Raw genomic sequence first — 18,687 nt, forward strand, 5'->3', positions numbered from 1 at the left:
GCCTGAATTTAGAGCTCTTGCCATCCGGTCCACCATAGCCTGGGGGCCTCATGTTTTATTTGCAAGGGCAAGTGCATGGTCAGCGGGTGTGTGGGGGAGGGGAAGGAAGCTCAGGGTATGCGTGTCTGTCGGAGGAGAAAGAGCCCGTGAGTTCCCAGCACAGGACGGCACGTGCCAGGAGCTGTTGTCCCTCTGGGGGCCTCAGTGAGGGCCAGTGATGGCAGACGGAGTCCTTCCCTGGGCGGCTGAGGGCGGCTATACCGTATGAGGAGCTGCTGTCAGGGGCCAGCCCCTAGGGCAGGTGAACCAAGGCAACGTCAAGAAGAGGAACATTGACTGGACTTCTTTCTAGTCCCATGGGGCCAGGCTATAGGGGTCTTGGGGTTGCAACTGGAATTGAAGAGATGTCCTGACAGTCTTGCCCTGGGGGAAATAATGGGGGGGCTGGGACCTTGGTCCATGGGTTTTCCCTGCCCTGGGAGCCCCCCCAGCACCCCTATGAGTGGGCAGGAGCCACATGAAAGGCTCCATGGGCCGTGGCTTTGTACTGCCAGGGATGAACTGTGCTCAAAAGTGCTCTGTAGGCAGAAAGAGGAGTAGCAAAAAGGCTTTCATGCACTATTTCAGGATTGCTGGCCCTGAACATTTATCACTTACTGATGCATATAATTTGCCTGATGACTCAGTTTCATATATTTTAGTTTCCAAAGATAAACAGTTTTTGCATATTTCCTGCAAATGGGAGTTATATTTAATAATCTCAGGGTAGGAGGGTTTGGATGCTGGGGACAGGGAGTTCGAGGAAGGCAGAGGACTTGAGACAGCCTGGGAAGAGCGGTCTGGGGGCCCGGCACGGGCTTAGAATTTGGATCGGAGGTTGGTTCAGCCCTGTAGACCTACAGGATGAGGTGCAGAAGGCTGGCCCAGAGAGGGGCTGGTTTTAGAAGTGGTTGAATTGAGTGCATACAGCCTTCTCGTGCCTGTTTTCAAGGACCAGGGGTCTTTGGTCAAGGGGGCAAGCCAGGGCTGGGCATTGGGATGGGAGCCCTAGGGTTCTGAGCCAAGGCAGAGAGGCTCACCTGCTGCCCACAGAGTCCAGACTGGCCCTGGCTGGTCTCCTCATTGCCCCTGGTCACAGCAGGCCAGCCTGGGAGGCATGACGCATCCGCTTTATGGCAGCCAGAACCCCGAGCTGGAGCATAAGGAGGTGGAACGGAAGCCCCAGGAGACAGTATGACCAACAGCTCCAGCTCTGTTACTGACTCGGGAGGGGCACGAACAGAGTTTAACCACTTTGAATCTCGACAGTAATATTTACCTGACAGGTTTCCTCAAAGGTTGGGATGATCTATGTCATGTGAAAGCACCTTGCACAGTGCCCGGCACAGAGTATGTGCCCCGTAAATGCTTCTCTCCCCAGTGTGTGCTTAGCAGTGTGTTAGACACTCAGGGTGACTAAAAATATGTGCCGTGGGTTTCTACCCTGAGGAGTTCATGTTAGAGATGCAAAGCACACCCTCAGACGAGTTCAGCTGTTGTCGTGGAAGAGCAGGTCTGAGTAGATTGCGTTCTTCATCAGGACTCTCGGTGCCAAGTGACAGAAAGCCAGCTCACACGGCTCCAGCACATTCCTGTGACCAAACACACCGAGGGTGGCTTCCTCCACAGGTAGCTGCAGGACGCAGGTTGTCCTCACGGGGCGCCAAGACAGCTGTGGGGAGCTCCAGGCTCACACCCGCCTTCTCAGCAACTCCAACGGGAATAAGTGCTTCTCTTTCTCTTCAGCCTGAAAAAGAGGCTTAGAGATGAATCTTGTTGACTCGGGCAGCCTGGCTCAGGTCATGTGCCCATCCTTGAACCCAGCTATGGAGAAGGGGTTACCAGGCGAAGTGGGTGGTAGCTTGCATCGCTGCCCCTGCCCTTTATCATCCTCGCCTATCGGAGGATCATGCATCTCCTCCTCTGCCACCTGCTGGCTGTGTCTCCCACCCCACCGACCTCGAGCCCGGCATGGGGCTGGCTCTGGTTAATGCCACGTGAGCAGATACGATGCTCGCCATGCCTGAGCAGAAGCGCTAAGAGCTTTCACCTTACGGGTTTCTGCCAGCTCTTTTCTTCTTTTCCCTCTGCCTCTGGTAGGGGCCGTCAAAAATAGAGGCTGGATCTGAAAATAAAGAAGACACACAGAGCAGAAACAAGGAAGAGACGTGGAGCCGTCTGTGTGAAATAAATGGGAGGAATGAAGGTTTGTTGTTGTAAGTCCCTGAGATCTGGGGATTGCTTGTTACCGCAGCACCGCCCAGTGAATGCTGACTGATACAAAGAGACTGAGTGCTGGGCGGGCAGAAACCACAGCCATGTCCCCGAGAGGCAAGAAGATGATAGAAACCCAAAGCTCTGTGAATTCCCAGAGAAAGACTCCCTGACAGGCGTGGGGTTTGAAACAGCGGTGGCCCGCTGGCATTTGGTGAAATTATAGAACCACATGAGATGGCTGGGTACCTGGTTCCCTCGGCCATGACTACCCAGGTCAGATTTTTTTGTCCTAAATTCTGTATTCTCTGATGGTTTCCTTTAAAACACACTCCTGATCACATTTCTTCCTGGCTTAGGATCCCTCAGCAGGTCCCTGCTGCCCCAGGGTAAAGTCTAGACCCCCAAACACATCATGCATAGCCCCCCTTGACCTATCAGGGTTGGGTCAGTGTATGAGCCAATAAACAGAACTGTGTGCGTTTCCTGGGGTTCCCCATCTCCACTGCTGCACCAGGGCAGAGCCGCCAACATCCCTCGGCTGAACTGTGGCTATAGCCTAATGGCTTCCTGGCAGCCCTCCAACTCACTCTCCCCCAGCAGCTCACAGGATCTTCTAAAAATGCAAATCCTGGGGCGCCTGGCTGGCTCAGTCGGTTAAGCATCTGCCTTCAGCTCAGATCATGATCTCAGGGTCCTGGGATCAAGCCCTGAGTCGGGCTCCCTGATCAGTGGGAAGGCTGCTTCTACCCCCGCTCATGCTTGCTCTCTCTCTCTCTCAAATAAATAAATAGAATAATAAAAAAATGTAAATCTGGTCATATTGTCATCCCGCAGCATGCTGTCGTCACATGTACAGTAAGACCCAAACTCCTTGCCAGCATGGGGGGGCTGGCATTTTCCCAAACTGACCATAACCGTCCTAACCCCGCCCCCCACACTTCTTCCAAGGTGACCCAAACTTCCTCTCCCGAGAGGTGGGGCCTCTGTCCATTTGGGTGAGCTTTGGACTACGGTGGAAAAGACACTCCTTCTGGGGCTAGATCGTGTACCCGGTAGCATGGCTTCTGTTTGGTTTTCTTGGGATGCTCACTGTGGGAATGCAGCCACCACCATGGGATGAAGCCGGGCAGCCTGTGGAAAGGCTCACATGGAAAGACACAGCCGAAGCAAGCCTTGCCAGGTGTCTTGGAGGTGAGCTCTCCAGACCCCAACCTCCTGGAGCCGAGACAAGCCTTCCCTATGAGCCCTGGTCAGGCAGCATATCCATGAGCAAAATCAACGACTGTTGTTGTTTTAAGCCACCAAGCTTGGGGTATTTGTTAGGCAGCGCCAGTGACTAATGCACATGGCTCAAGGCCCTGAGGGATGTGACTCCTCCTGGCTCCACCTCCCTCCATTCATTCTCATGCCCCAAGCTCTGTTGTCTTCTTTTCAGACAAGCCAGGCACAGTCCTGCCTCAGGACCTTTGTGCTCTTTTCTCTGCATGGTGCCTCCTTCCCGCATTCCAGCTGCCCGGCTCTGTCTCATCCTTTGCGAGTCTTGAATGTCACCTCAGAGCCTCCCTGGCCACCCTGGCTACCGTCACTCCTGACCCCCACCCACACCCACTGTCTGGTGACCATATTTGTTTTACCTTTTCCAAACCACTTATCCCTGTCTGAAATGATCTTGCTTGTTTGTTTCCACATTGTTTGTCTCTCCCCCTCTTCTATAAGCTGCAGGAAGCAGGGCAAGTCCTTCTTTTTTTTTATTGAGATATAATTGACATACAACATGATATATTATTTCGGGTGTACGACCCTGTGATTTGATATCTGGATGTCGTGTGAAATGGTCACCACTCTAAGTTGCTAACGTCCATCAGCTCACAGTTACATTATTTCCCTTACGATGAGATATACTCCCTTAGCAACTTTCCAATACGCAAACAAGTCCTATAGGCTGTAGTCCCCATGCTGTACCTGACATCCTCATGACTTCTTTATTTTATAATTGGGAGTTCGCACCTTTGGACCCCCCTAACCCATTTGGCTCACCCTCCCCTCTCACCTCTGGCAACCGCTGATCTGTTCTTGGTGTCTATAAATTCTGTTTTCTTCGTTTTTATTTTTTAAGATTCCACATATGAGATTATACAGCAGTATTTGTCTTTCTCTGGCCAACGAATTTCACTTAGCATAATGCCCTCAAGGTCCACCCATGTTGTTGCAAAGAGCAAGATTTCCTTTTTTTTAATGGCTGAATAATATTCCACTATTTATACCACATTTTATTTATCCGCTCATCTGCTGATGGGCACTTTGGCTGGTTAGGTCATTCTTGTTTACCACGTGGATGGTTAATTTTATGTCAACCTGACTGGGACCGAGGGTGCCCAGATTCAACCTCAATTCTGCGAGTGTCTGAGAGTGCGCAGCTGGATGAGGTTAGCAAGTGAACTGATGGGCTGAGGACAGCAGGCGGCCTCCCCATGTGGGTGGACCTCACACTATCTGTTGGAGGTCCCGAGTCGAACAGAAAGGCAGAGGAGGGGGGAGTTCACCCTCCCTGCCTGACTGCGGAGCGGGGACACCAGCTTCCTGCCCTGAGCAGAGTCAGGCTGCTCCAGACCCTCCTCCCTCCTGCCCCGCACCCCCTTTTGTAAAGGCTCTGCTCAGGCACCCTCCCCCCACCGCTGGGGACTCTCTGCCCTCCCATCGGGGCCAGCTGCTGTCCCAGCGCCTCCCAAACGCTATGGGTCTCCATCTCCCACAGGCTGTAAGCTCCCAGGACACGGAGCAACCCAACCTGGGGTGGGACCAGGTAGGACCTATGGAATAGCACTCAGACAACGGAGGTGGAGAACATGAGGGTGCAGCCAGCTCTCTGGGGTCAGGACCCTGCCCTGTGTTGGATGGACCCGATTCCTGCCCCTTGGACTCTGGTGCTTATTTCCCTCTTGTCCTCTCTTAGTGGCTAGAGCTTTGGGGAAAGTTTTGGCAGATTTCAGGTGTGATCAGGGAAGCAAGGGAAGGAACGAAGTCTCCCGGAGGCCCCCGTGGTGGGCAGTGGAAGGCAGGCAAGAGACCTCCAAGGTCAAGGGCAGAGGGTCAGGGGTCAGAGTGAGGGTTACTTGGTCTCCCAGACTTCCCCACTGGGACATTGTTTTTTTAGGGGTGAGTGTGGGGCTTCATCCGCCTGGTGGAAAGCATGGGGAGCAGTGGGCCCCAGGCCGCTGGGGCCCCGAGGGCAGCTGGGAGGGTGGCACTGCCCCTCCTCCACCCGCCCTCTGGGCGGACACTCCCAGTGTGTGCCAGGCTCTCGCTTCTCATGCACCTTCCCCACACTGCTGAGCACAGTTTAACCAGCACTCGGCCCTCTGGTAAACACACCTTCGCTTTTATGTCTCCTCCCCACGACACCTTGCTGGTGGCACCATTATCCTCGTGTCTCAGAGGAGGGACGTGGGGCTGAAAGGACCTGCCGGTGGAGACAGACGCGGGACGGCGGCCAGGCCTGGCCCACTGCTCGGGCCCATAGCTACGCCCTCTGGCTCCCGGTCTGCAGGCTCCGGGCCCTTCCTCTCTGCGGGCCGGGCCTCTCATCCGTGCCACAGGGGGATGGTGCGGTGGCGGCCCGCTTCTTCCTCCAGTGCTGACAGCACGTCCCCGCGACTCGGTGCTTCATTCGCGGGACGGAAAGAGCGACCGTGCTCACCTCTCTGTGACACGTGAGGACATCGAGCCCCAGAGAGACGACGAAGGATTTCCCAGGGTCACTGGCTGACCACAGCTCCTGATTGCAGACCCCAGGGGACACAAAGCCCAGATCGTCCGGGCCCAGGTCGGTCTCTCCCGCCTGGTTCCGGGCTCCTGGCCCTCCCTGGCGGGACGCACCGCCAGAGTGCAGTTTCTTTCCTTCTGTGGCAAGCTCTTTGCACCTGAGAACATCAGCGCGCCCTCCCCTCTCGTTGCCCCGTCCTACCCTCTGGCTGCTCCGGGGGGCTGGGGGGTGGGGGGTGGGGCTGCTGTCCGTGTCACTAATTGTCACCTGCTCTGAGCATCCTGCCCCGGCTCCTCCAGACCAGAACCTCTGGTATTTTCCTTTAAAGCCCTCATCACGAGAGCAATTATCTGGGTTATGTCCGTCCTGGCCCCCTTGTAGGTCAGCTCCATGAGCGCAGGGACCAGCATTGCGGCGGCCACCTCTGTCCTCACGCCTGGCCCAGGTGGCTCTGAGAGGTGATCAGCACTGCTGGGAGGGAGGATGGATGTTTCCATTCTGTTAATGAGGCCTTGAAGCCAGCCATGGTGGGGTCGGTGCCAACACATGGGCCCGTGATCCCAGGAGGGTCCCCCAGAAGCTTCCTCAGCGCTGAGGAGAGAACCTTCTTCCTTCTGCACCTTGCTCATTCATGCTTCAGAAGCCACACTGGATGAAAGGACTCCATGTGCCTAGTGCCATTCGAAGGCCAGTCTGACAAGTCTGTGTCCCCTCCCTGGGGTTGGGGGGATGTGCAGAAGAGAGGCTGTGAGGGGCCCAGGAGCTCAGAGGGACAAGCAGAGGCCGTGGCTCGGCTCTCACTTGGAATGTGCCCGTTGTTCCTTCATGAGCCTGCCGTCAGCCTTCGTGTTCACGGGGTGCCCCGGGAGTTGGGGGAGGGCGCCCGCAAGTGCGGTCAGCCAGAGGCGCTGGGGGTGCTGGAGCTCTGTGGGGGGGAGCCACGGCCCGGTCTTGGCCCCTCTCAGAGCACCGGGACAGGGTCAAGGACAGAGTGGGGCATGGTCAAGAAAGGCTTCGGACAAAAGCTGCCTTTGGGAAGGCAGAAGATGGTGGGGGCCGGGGGGGCACAGAGCAGCCTTGGCTATGCTCTTACCGCGTGTTGGGCAGCTTGAACGCGAGATGACTTCCTCATGAGAACTCCAAGGGGCCAGTGTTTTTCTTTGTGGCCACTGAGCTGCTGAGAGGACACCAGAGGCTGGGACGATGAAGAGAGACGCCCATGAGGGAGTCCAGCAGGTCCTGCTGCACGTGTGTCAGACCCCCTCTTTCTGCCTTTTCTTGCCCTTCCTTCCTCCTCTAGAGACCCTGGACCCAGAGAGCCTCTCAGCTGTCTTGTTAACTAGCGAGTGTCTGAGCTGACCCCTTTCCTCCAGGAACCAAATGGACTCTTTCTTCTTGGGGTGTCTGTGCCCACAGGGCCCCATGGGGGAGGGCGCTGTGGTGGGACACATGGGGATGCTGGTCAGGGTGGGGAGACCCGCCAGCCAACTCAGGCCGCACTCACATTCCTGCAGAGAGTGGGGGGCGTGCGTAGTCTCCTCAGGAACGGGCTCTGGTGCTCCGGCTAGGACCCGGAGTGTGAGGTAGAGGAAGATCCTGGGGTCCAAGTGTCTCCCTGGCAGCAAGACTATTGAGGAGTCCCAACGGCTCTGGAGTCCCCGTCACTGACCTCTCAGGGAAGGGGAGAGTGGGCTGGCTGGAGAGTCCCTTGTTCACCCCATCTTCACTGAGCAGCTCTTCCTCACCAGGTACTGTGTTGAGCTCTGGGAATCCAAAAGGAACTAAGACCCATTGCTGCCCACACGGAGCTCCCAGTCTGGTCCAGGAGGCACATCACAGTGGGATAAGGAGGTGCTCAGGGGCCATGGCAAATTACCCCCACCCACTCTGGTCATCCACGAAGGCTTCTCGGAGGAGAAAACTCTGGGGGTCTCAGGAGCAAAGTTCAGAGAGGGATTCTGGGATGGCAGGAGCCATCTGGCCCCTCAGGATCTGGACAAGGTGTGATCTTCAGCCCCAGACTTGTGCCTACAGCTGCGTGGACATCGGCGGACCTGAAAGCTACGTCTGTCTGCAGTGGTTTTCTGCTATTGAGAAAAGCCCCCAGCAGGAGAGACCCTCGGGATCCACCGGGCTCTCTGATTCCAGCCCGTGTCAAAGAAACACGGGGACTTACTAAGGGCACATGGGCATTCTGCTCGATAGATTGATGCTTGCTCTCTGGGACCCTGCTTCTGCCTTGCAGATCCTCAAGGCAGGTGGGGTCTGCTTCTCTTCTCAGAGACACCTGGCAGAAATGGAGCAGAAAGCCCCGAATGGAGGCAGTGTGGCCTCCTCACTTCTGGCTTCGGTTGTCCCACGGACGCGGTGGGGCTTGGGGGTGGGCGTCAGGCTGGGTGGGCACTTGGAGCCTGGGGAGCCGTGAGACAGGGCAGAAGAAGGGGCACGGTGTCCCCTTTCACCCCCGGCGGAGGTGAAAGTCTGGGCATGTGTTTCCAGACTAACGTCTACTGTCGCCACCCTCCTGTGGCCTCTGTGGGTCATTTGTGAGGTCCCCGAGGAAGTGCGGTGGTGTGGAAGGCTTGGAGGCTGGCAGGTGGGGTGTAGCTGGCCCGGGCGGGGAGTCCGTACTTCCTTCACAGCTGGGCCTCCCGGGCCAGTTGCCTCCACTCTCTGAGCCTCAGTTTCCTTATTGACTGGTGGAGGTTGGAGGGGAAGGAAGAGAGGATGACTGGCCTCCAGGTGGCTCTGAGAAGCATGAGGACGCCCCTACCATGGTCTTGCACGGGCACCGTGACCCATGGCAGCCAAGGTCACTGCTGCCTTCCACCTTGGCGGTTGTTCTTAAAATACTCGCTGGCCTAAAGGAACTGTCAGAGGAGCTGAAGGCCCCTCCTCTCCCTTCCTGGGCCCCCCGCAGCTCCTGCTCAATGCCGGTGAGCTAGGGTGCCGGGGGCTTGGAATGGGGTCCGCCCAGCCTTCCGCTTGGGACTGGGTTAATCCCTGCTGGATGAGTTCGGGGACAGAAGTCTCCCAGCGTGGCGTGAGATGCTACACCTTCCGCGCTGACCTGGAGGCACGGCTACCTGTCCTTCGCACTTGGCCGGCGGCTCCCGAGCACGCATCTTGCTTGGTCCTTTGTAAACACAGAGAAAAGTGACCCACCTCACGGTCCCCTGTCAGTGCCTGCCCTCCCCGCCTCCTGGAGGCTCAGCCCGGTGGTGGGGGGCGGTGGCAAGCTTCGGGGAGCCCTTTCCCCTTGCTGCCCATGGGTCTGGGGGCCCCACCCCAGCCCCTCCCGGCCCCCCTTCCCTGAGCAAGCTGCCTATTGTGTGATCACAGGCTTTTGACTGTGGCATCTTTATGTATTTTTTCTTCTGACTATAAAATTCATACGTGTCCGTGGTGGGGAATTTGGAAAACGCACAAAATGACAAAGAGGAGAACGGCAGCTCCCCTTTTGGCTCCCGCAAAATCGGATTCACCCCAGGACTCCCTCCGCTTCTCGCGTTTCTCTTGTGGTTTCCTCGACTGTGACCACTGAGTTTAGCATGTCTTCAGCCGGATCTTTAACTTTCTGGGCCCCTTTCTTGTTCCCTGGTCGTTCCTTTTGTTGTTGTGCTAGCAACCAGTTTTATTCAACCGATGTAGCCCTGTCGATGGTTTCTGTTGCTGTTCCCGTAGTCTTTCTCCTTTTTCTACCTTTCTGTTGAAGGCTCTTCTCCAGTCTGGCGCGCGAGGGTGGCGCTCCTCAGCGTCCATCCGTGTTGAAGAGCAAGGCTCTGGGTGCAGGGGCCGGGCCTGCGAGCTGATGGCTGGGTGGCCTTCCGGGCATTCTCCTGGGGAGTTCCCGGATCTCAGGGTCTGTTGGACCTCGAAGGGAGATCTCCAAACCTCCTGGGATGGGGCTGTGTGTGGAGTGGGGCTGGGGTCTGAGCCCAGCTGCTGAGGTTCTACCAAGGAAGGAGGGGGGGCCATGGATCCCACCATACACTCCGGGCAAGCTTCCTCTTAGCCCCCCCTTTTTAGTAGGGTCTTCACCGTGTCTGGTGTTGTCGAATATACCACCTGGTTCGTTTTCACCACCGAGTAAATTTTATTCCCGTCTTTCTCCGGGGGTGGGAGGGACAGTTCCGTAGGAGCACAGAGGGGTAGGGGTGGGGGCGTGGGGAGCGGACCTCGGGGTAGAATGACCAACTGGTTTGCCTACGACCCAAAGTGCCACATCCCCAGGGGACCCCTCAGGTCCAGGTGACCAGGACAGCTGGTCCTCCCATCTGGTGGTCTCGCTGTCCTCACGCCAGCTCTCCACCAGTCCTCCCGTCTTTAGTCCTGTCTTACCCTCCAGCCTTCAGATGTCCTTGGTCTTTCTGGCTCCTGAGCCTGGCAAGCCTTCTTCGGGGCGGGGGAGGGCAGGTTTGCTTCTTGTTGGCTCCCTCGTCCTCCCCACCCTTTGAAATCAATTAAATTTGAGCTCTCTGGTGTGCTAAGTCAATTACCGCTGATCCATCAACTGTCTATCTTCCAAAATTTTGTTGACATCTCTCATCTACGGTGTGATCACTGCTGTTTCCTTTGTTCTTGTGGGTGTGTAGATATTTTATTCTGTTACCATTATTTGGGTGAGGGTCCGGAACCGAGTGAATGCATGTGCTCCGGCTTTCCTGCTTAGCCCTTCCATGCTTCCATCAACCGGACTCCCCACTCCGAGGCTGACTCTCACGCAGCCTCCAATCTCCACCCCCAGTTCTGTATTTATAATTCTAAATCTCTTTTAAAATCGTAATTCCTCAGTTGTTGAATTTCAGTTCTATATTTAAATGGGTCCATTCCCCACCATGGGTCTCTCTCCATACTTCTTCCTTCCATGGTTCTTTATTTGAACTGGTTGATTTCAACAAGTCTCATTCCCAGAATTTTGTCATGTTTGGGAATAGCTCTGGTTTCCATTATACTCAAATAACATCTTTTCAGGTTATAATTCTCTTGGTGTTTCTAGAACTCCAGAGCTAGTGGTCTAGTGCTTCCTGACATCGAACATGGCTGCAGGCAGATCTTGGGCCAACTCGATATTTTTCTCCTGGTAGGTGATTTGCCTATTCTGTCTTGGTCTCCAAAGGGCTCATTTTTATCCTTTATATTCCAGAATTTGATCATGCAATATTTTCATATTGATGGCTCTAAGTTAAGCTTTTCCCAAACGCTGTATGTATAATTTTGTGATCTGTTGAAAAATCCATTTATGGGAAATTTCCCATTTATGAGAAATTTTCTTGTGTTATTTCTTCAAGTGCATCTTCAGTTCCGTTTGCCAGATTGTTTACTTGAAGGACACATTGCTTACATTGTACCATCTTCATCTGTTTTCGATATTAACTTATTTCTAGTTGTCTCCATCTCCTGATTTCATCTGCATTCACGGACTTTTCTCAGGCTTTTCCGTTATGGCACCAGTTTGGGTTTTACGCGTGTGTCCTGTCCCTTGTCTAGAAGTTAGTTACTACTCTGTAGCAATGTTTTTGCTTCAGTCTTTTCCCTTAGAGCCGAGCAATATCCATTTCCATCTCTCCCCATTGTTTGCCTATCTCGCCCCTCTGCTTTTGTTTGGGTGAGTTACGGAGCTTATCAGTCGTTCATTCCTGAGGGATTTCCTTCTCTTCGTGGAGCGGGAAGCTTTCTCGTAGGTCTGGATCTCTGTCTCTCTGTCTCTGGTCTCCTTCCCTTCCCCACTCTTCCTCCCCAAGGACCGCCACATGGGGGACGAGTTAATATCACCAGGCTGTTTCTACTGGGGCAACTCTGCCCAGGCATCATGTGTTGCACTGGAACGGACTTGGGGAGATACTCCTGGGTTTGGGGGTGACTTCCTGGCTCCTTCCCCATCGAACTTGAGAGCAGTTTGTGTTCCCGCCCAAGCTGCAGTGTGAAGACATATGGAATTCTGGCCACTTTTCTATGACTGTGGGATGGTTGGAGGTGGTGAGGACCGCTCAGCTGAGAGGCTGGGAGACCTTTGTCAAGATGCAGGGGCTCCACTCCGTCATCTGAGATTATTCATAGGTCCTCTGCTAGGGTTTGCTTCCTTGGTTGTGGGACAGACGCCTTCCCATGATGCTTCTCCGGTGGGGAATGGCCCTGAGGACTTCCCTTCTGTTGAGCTCTCGGCCCCTTCTGACACTGTTCCCTGTGGGCCATTAAGGATCAGGGCCAAAGAAGGGAGAAGCATGTGGGGTGAGGCTCTAAGGAGAGCTGGGGACAGGGGCAAGATGAGGGGCCTGGGGCTGGGCATTTAAATGTTTGTGCCGGAGGTGATGTCCAGTTGGCAGAAAGCATCTGTTCTGACTTCAATATTTTCAATATTCCCCCTCCTTGGGCCCCCTTGCTGAGCATGGTCCGTGGGTGGTCAGTGGCCTGGCATGCTCCCAATCTAAGAGGACAATTTTCTTGGGGGGGGGATCATTTGGATGCTGGGGAGCTCTTGGGGAGCAGAGGGCTGACCGTAACCGGCAGCCAGGGGATGATATGATGTGCTGGGTTGGCAGTGTGTGCTCTGAGACCTGTCCTCCACAGGCCCCTCTCCAGGAGCTCTCAGCCCTCAAGGGTCACGACCCCCATCACCCTGTGAGACCCATACACTCCTCTGAAACCCTGAGGCCTTGCAGGCCCAAAGGGACAACGGGTCCCCAGTGGTTTGGAGGAAAGGACTGCCCATCCCCGCTGCATTGGACAGAGGGGAATGGTCACCCCAGGTGTACCCCATTACAGATCCCAGCTGCCCAGAGTGGAGAGGTGGGTGACCAAGGCCACCCCCCCGCATCCTCTGAGAGCAGAGCCTGGGCTTAGGTGCCTCTACTGGGAACTGATTCCAGACCCTCAAAGTGAAGGGGACCCCCTCCTCAGGGTCGCCTTGCCTCCTGTTTTTATCTACTTCATAGCACCTATTGCTCTGGGCTGTAACCACCTGTCTATGCGTCTACCCCTCACTTGTGTGTGAGCTTCTCGAATGCAGGTGCCGCACCTCACTCACCTAGGGCCTGGCGCATAGTAGGTGCTCACTAAATGCCTACTGAACGGATGAAGGGTTTCCCTGAAAATAAATAGACCTCATCTTCACCGGTGCCTCTCCCCCCCGCCCCCCACACCAGAGACCACATACACAGGGGTGCACCTTTAGCGAGCGAGTGGGTGGTTTTAAGGCTAATAGGATTCATTCATAATTACATAGTTAAGTAAAATTTATGTTTGGCGGAATTAGCCGAGCTCCCTGAGGGCAGCATAAACCAGAGAGACGCTCCGTTTCAAAGTCCCGTCTTCCCGTGGAAAATTCCCGTTTGTCATTCTTTTGTGGCAACGGTTAAGAGCTCCTGGAGGCCCACGGACGCTTATTTACTGATCCACAGATGACGGATGGTACATCCCTGCTTTGTTTGGAAGGGAAAACTTGAACAGCTTGTCTGCACCTCTCCACTCGGACATTAAATCAACATGGCTCTATTAGTGGCCTTGGGACGCCAGCTGAGCTGTCTTCGAGCCTGTCACCGTGATGTCTTCATCCGTAACCAGAGCAGACGTGAGCTCCTGGCAGCTTCAGGAGGTGACAACAAATCCAATTAGCTCCTCTCCACGGCGCCGCAGTACCACCGCGAAACGGCCTGACAGCAAGGGTGCCTGCCGTACCCCGCACAGTGGGACGTGGCATTCCCAGGAAGGCGGGGGAGAGAGGGGAAACAAAGGGACCGAGCTTAATTGTTGGGGGACGTTCGGCGCCAGTGGCAAGAGCTGGTGCCAGGACGGCCTGACCCGGGGCCAGCCCCTCCGGGTCCCGGACAGTGGGAGAGGCCGCCGGAAGCGCAGCTGACAGAGTCAGCCCCTCCTTTGGAACCTTGCTCAGCTCTGATGTGGGTTATCTCGGGGGACCATTCAATACCCCATCCCCTCCCTCCCTTGCCTCCTTCCCCACTTCTCTCCGGGTTCCTGAGCTCCATGCACGCTGTCCCGAGAAAAACCAGAACTTTGGGTGCTGGTAGGTGGTGAGGCCTTGGTATCTCTCTCAGTCAAGGTGGGTGCCCCAAAGACCGCTTCTGTCTCTGGGAAGCAAGGGGCGGTGGGGCCGAGTGTGTGGGGTGAGGGTGGCAGGGTGGGGATGGTGCAGCAAGGAGAGAAGCTGCCTGGAGGAGGCATTCGTGGACAAGCCGCAGTGGGGGAGGAGAAGCTGGGTGGCAAGTCCTGGCTGTTTGCTTGGGGTGGCAACACTGCGGGTGGGGGGTGGGGTGGGGGGGGAGGGAAAGGGAAACAGAGAGAGGAGCACACCACCTTCATAAGCAGCACAGACTGAGAGCAGCTCCGGGTCTGAGAGTTCACTAAAGTTTGCGCGTTCCTGAGAGGATCACAACATGAACGGTTTCTTGGGTCATTTATTTCCTAAGAACGCGTCCCTTGCTGGCTCCGAGGCCTTTTCCAGCGCCTGCCAGGCCCAGGTGCCCTTTCTGGAGTCAGGCCTTCTCCTCACTCTGAGTCGCCAGGGATGGACAGCCAGGACATTCGCCCAGGGGGCCCCCTGAGGTCTCGGGCCCAGAAGGCGAGGGTTTGGAGGAGAGGAGGAGGTCAGCGGGCCTCTGAATACTGCCCTGGGTGCAGAGACGCCAGGCCTTCACGGTGCCCCCCACCTCCGTGGGCCCCGGGGATGTTCCTTCCCACTGACGCCTCTCACCTCTCCGGGTCTTTAGGGGGCCGCAGAGGGGGAAACGGGTCCCTGCCTGCAGAAGCCAGGCCTCGGGAATGCCTCTGGAGTTTCGACCGCATGAAACGGGCCCAAGTCACTTCCAAGAAAGGGCTCAGTGCATGGACTCCTTCCCGGGAGAGGCAGTGAGCGGGAATCTGCCCGCCGCCTGCGGCGGCCCGTGGGACCGGAGGCTGCGGCTAATGGCTGGCAGCGTGCGGGGGGGGGGGGGGGGGGGCTCTGCTGCGGGCTCGCCAGCGGGGCTGCTTCTTCCTGCCACAGCCTGCTGCCATCTACCTTGGAGGGGCCGGCCCTCGGGTGAGCGGAGGTCGGCGGAGAGGCAGGGAGAAAGGCAAGGGGCCGGCAAGAGGCTCTGTGGTCCATCTTCCCGAAGCAGGTTGCTGGGAATGTACATGATCAGAGTCCAGCTCATTCCAGATTAATTGGGCAGGCTACGGAGGCATCTGGCTGTTGCCGAGATCAACCGAAGATCCCGCGTGCGCTGGAGCCCCGGACCGCTTTGGGAACCAGCCCAGTGCTGCCAGGCACAATTATTTTCAGCAATGTCTTTCTGCCACCGAAACTTAGGACTGTGGACTTTGGCAGGCAAGCTAAGTGCCGATTTGCGAGCTCACAAATTGACATGATCCTTGATGCAAGATGTTGTACCGGGGCCCGAACGGCAGGGAGACAGACCCCCGCCTGCTGCCATGGGGTGGCTGGGCCTGTTTGAAGCCAGCTCTTTGTGTTGTGTGTGTGTGTGCGCACGCGTGTGCAGGTTTACGCGTGTGGTGGGGGCAGAACGAGGCTGGGCAGAGCCGTAGGCCAGCTCCCAGAGGGTCCTACAGGCCAACAGGAGAGTTTGACTTTAACCTGTGACAGGGAGGAGGACCTCTTGTCACCTGGGCCGGCAGACCCTCCAAAAAGCGCGCGCAGCATGCCCCCACTGTGCCGATTGCTGGTGTGGTTTGTAGTCTGTGTGGCCATGCTTCCTTTACTTGCTGCTCTTTGAGGTTGCGGAGAGAAGATCCGTGTTCGGTCTCGCCGGTTCCCCGGCACCCAGCACAGCGCAGACGCAGCTTGGACCCCCACCTGTCGGTGGCAGAATGGGCTGCCCTTGGTCGGCGGAATACGACCAGGGCCAGGGTGGGGGACCCGGACTAGGAACACTCCCCGCCGGGATAGAACCGCAGTGGTCCAGGGAGAGATGAGGAGGCTTCGCTTAAGTAGAGGAGATGGAAAGAGGTAACATGTGAGAAAGGTGTTTAAGAAGTTGAGTAACAGGATTTGGCCACTCTTGCCATGTGAGGCATGAGAAGGAAGGAGGCCAGCATGACCCCAGATTTCCGTTTTGCGGGCGGTGGACGGGGCATATGGACCGGAGACCCTGGGCAGACGTCTGGGAGACAGAACAGGTCAGCAGCCCCGGGCATGCTAAGGAAGCAGGGGTGTCTGTGCGCAGCCAGGCGGAGCATTTCCATTGCATGCAGGGGTCTGGACCTCCAGGGAGGGCCTGGGTTGGAGTCCCATGGGTCAGGAGCTGTGGCGGTGGGTGAGCATGGGCGGGAACACCCCGGGGAGGCCGAGAGTCGGGGACGGGGCAGTGGGTTTAGGCAGCTTTGCAGGTTGTGGAGAGGAGCCTGAAGGCAGTCCGAGGAGGCATCTCGGGAGAGCCTGCGACGGCCACTCGGGAGCCGAAGAGCCGCGGGCTCAAGGGCAGTGGGCGGGAGAGGCCCGGACAGCCGCCTCTGGGTTTGGCCATGAGGTGGTCCCTGGAGGACCGGGTGTGAGCCGTGTGGGTGGGGGCCAGCTGGGGCACAGCCAGATGGCAGTGGACTGGGCAGCGCAGGACACCTCTTGGTTACCAGTGAGCTGCCACTTACAGCCACCCATCACAGTTGTGTTCGGAGGCATGCCTGCAGCAGAGGCGGCTCCAGGGTCTGCCTGGGGGAGGTAAGGAGGGCCGGTGGTGGCCCTTCCTGGGACCCCTCCGTTCCCCAGCTCCGACAGAAGAGCTGGGTCTGAATCCTGGCTCTTCCATCTGCTGGCTGGAGACCTTGGCACCTTGGCACCTCTCAGCCTCAGTTTCCCACAGGCTGGGAATTAAACAGGGATTAAGGGAGATAATGCACGTAAAGCAAAAAGTCAGAGCTCCGCTGATGTGGGCTTTTGTTGCTCTTCAGAAAAACCAGTGGGTTGGATGCTGGTACTCCTTGCGCTTTCCAGGCGAGACCCTGAGGCTCAGAGAGGTGAAGTGACTGGTCCACAATCACACAGCCAGGAGGTGGTAGGATTGGATTCCAGGCAGCCCGACTCCAGAGCCCAGCGCTGAACTAGGTGAAGGAACCCATCCAGGGCCTTGGCTGCGCTGTTGTTAATAAGTGAGTATTGAATCAGCAATATTCATAAAATCCACAATATTGAACGTGTGAGCGGGAAGACGGCCCATAGCGTTCCAGGGAGGGCTGGAGTGTTGCACGAGCCACAGGATTCAGGCAGAAATCTCTCTCTCCCCCGAGCTTTGGCATGCCCTTGGTCCTGCAGATAGAGCCGCCCAATCTGCTCTGCCTGAGGGGGCCTTGCTGCTGTGACCATATCCCGGGATGTCAGGGGGCCTGACCAAAGAAATCACTCCGCGGGTTGGCTCTCAAGTGCACCGATTGGACCCTTCTATTCACTCACCTTTCTCTTGGGTTAGAGACACATGTCACCATTGGTCCAGCCTCCCCTCTGTGCCCATTCTTCTCCCCGCAGCCACCAAATCTCATCCAGTTAGCGTGTATCCCTTTGATTTCCTGCTATACTTTTAGGTGTATGTGCACAGGCACATAACCTATGGTATTATCTTTGCATTTTTAAAAATTTCCCTAGAATCGTACCATACTCTACATTTAATGCCACAAGTTATTTTTCTTCCAATCAGCATGATTGTTGATTCGTCCAAGTTGTCAGTCGAGACCTCGTTCATCTTGTAGATTGCTGTATCATCTTCCAATGCATGAACCTGCCATTTTTCATGGCTGTAGTCTCCCAATGATGGGTGTTTTTATTTTTGATTTTGCCATCACAGACGATGCTGTCAGGAATACTCTTGTGCCTGTCAGCTTATAGATGAGTCTCTCCAGGTCTAGGGGGTACACTGAGAGATGGAGCCACTGAATAGTGGAGCACGTGCAGATGGGAAAACATGGCCACATGAGTTCACAGCTCCTCCTACATCTTGTCTCTTGGTTGGCCTTGTGACATGCTTTGACCAACAGAGTCTACCTCTGTCCAGGAGCTCCTGAAGAACATCAGGCTCTGTCTGCCACACGTTCCTCCAAGTTCATGGGAGACCCCAGGCTCAGATCCTGCACCCTCCAAGTAGGCCTCACACCTCGGCTCTGTCCGGTGTCCCCTCCAGACAACCCCACCAGACGTGGTCATGCCATCCTTAGCAGGCAATCATGTCACCACTGGGCCAATGGTATTGTCCAAGCAAAACACGATCCACAGCATGAAATGCCAAGATAGCAGCCCAACTTGCAAATAGGGCCCTTGTGGTTCTCTTCTGCTTAAAGGTTGGACAAGGTGATCCATCCCTTGTTTTTTGAGATTGCTTTGGAGAAACTAAAATCATGACGTGTGCACAGTCTCTGTCCTTGGTGTTCGGCCCGGTTCTAACTACAATGTGTTTGGGTGGGCATCTGTCTGAGCCTTGGTCTCCTGGTTTCTGTCCCAACTGATGAAGCATCTCCCTACCCCACCCCCTGCCTGCCTCCTCAGGGTCAAATGAGGGGTGAATCTGCTTCCTCTCAACTTGGCTTTCTCCAATTTCAAGTCCAAGGGGGAGGGCACTGCCTCTCCCCACCCGACGGCCCCCCATAGTCACCTCCAAGCATCACCTCTGCGCAGTTCCTGGGCGTTAAGTCCTCCTCAGGGCACCCGGCCAGCTGTGCTCTGACTGACA

This window comes from Callorhinus ursinus, unplaced genomic scaffold (assembly GCF_003265705.2).
Source record: "Callorhinus ursinus isolate GAN/ISIS: 27379988/994484 unplaced genomic scaffold, GSC_fseal_2.0 scaffold8, whole genome shotgun sequence".
Taxonomy (NCBI): Eukaryota; Metazoa; Chordata; class Mammalia; order Carnivora; family Otariidae; genus Callorhinus; species Callorhinus ursinus.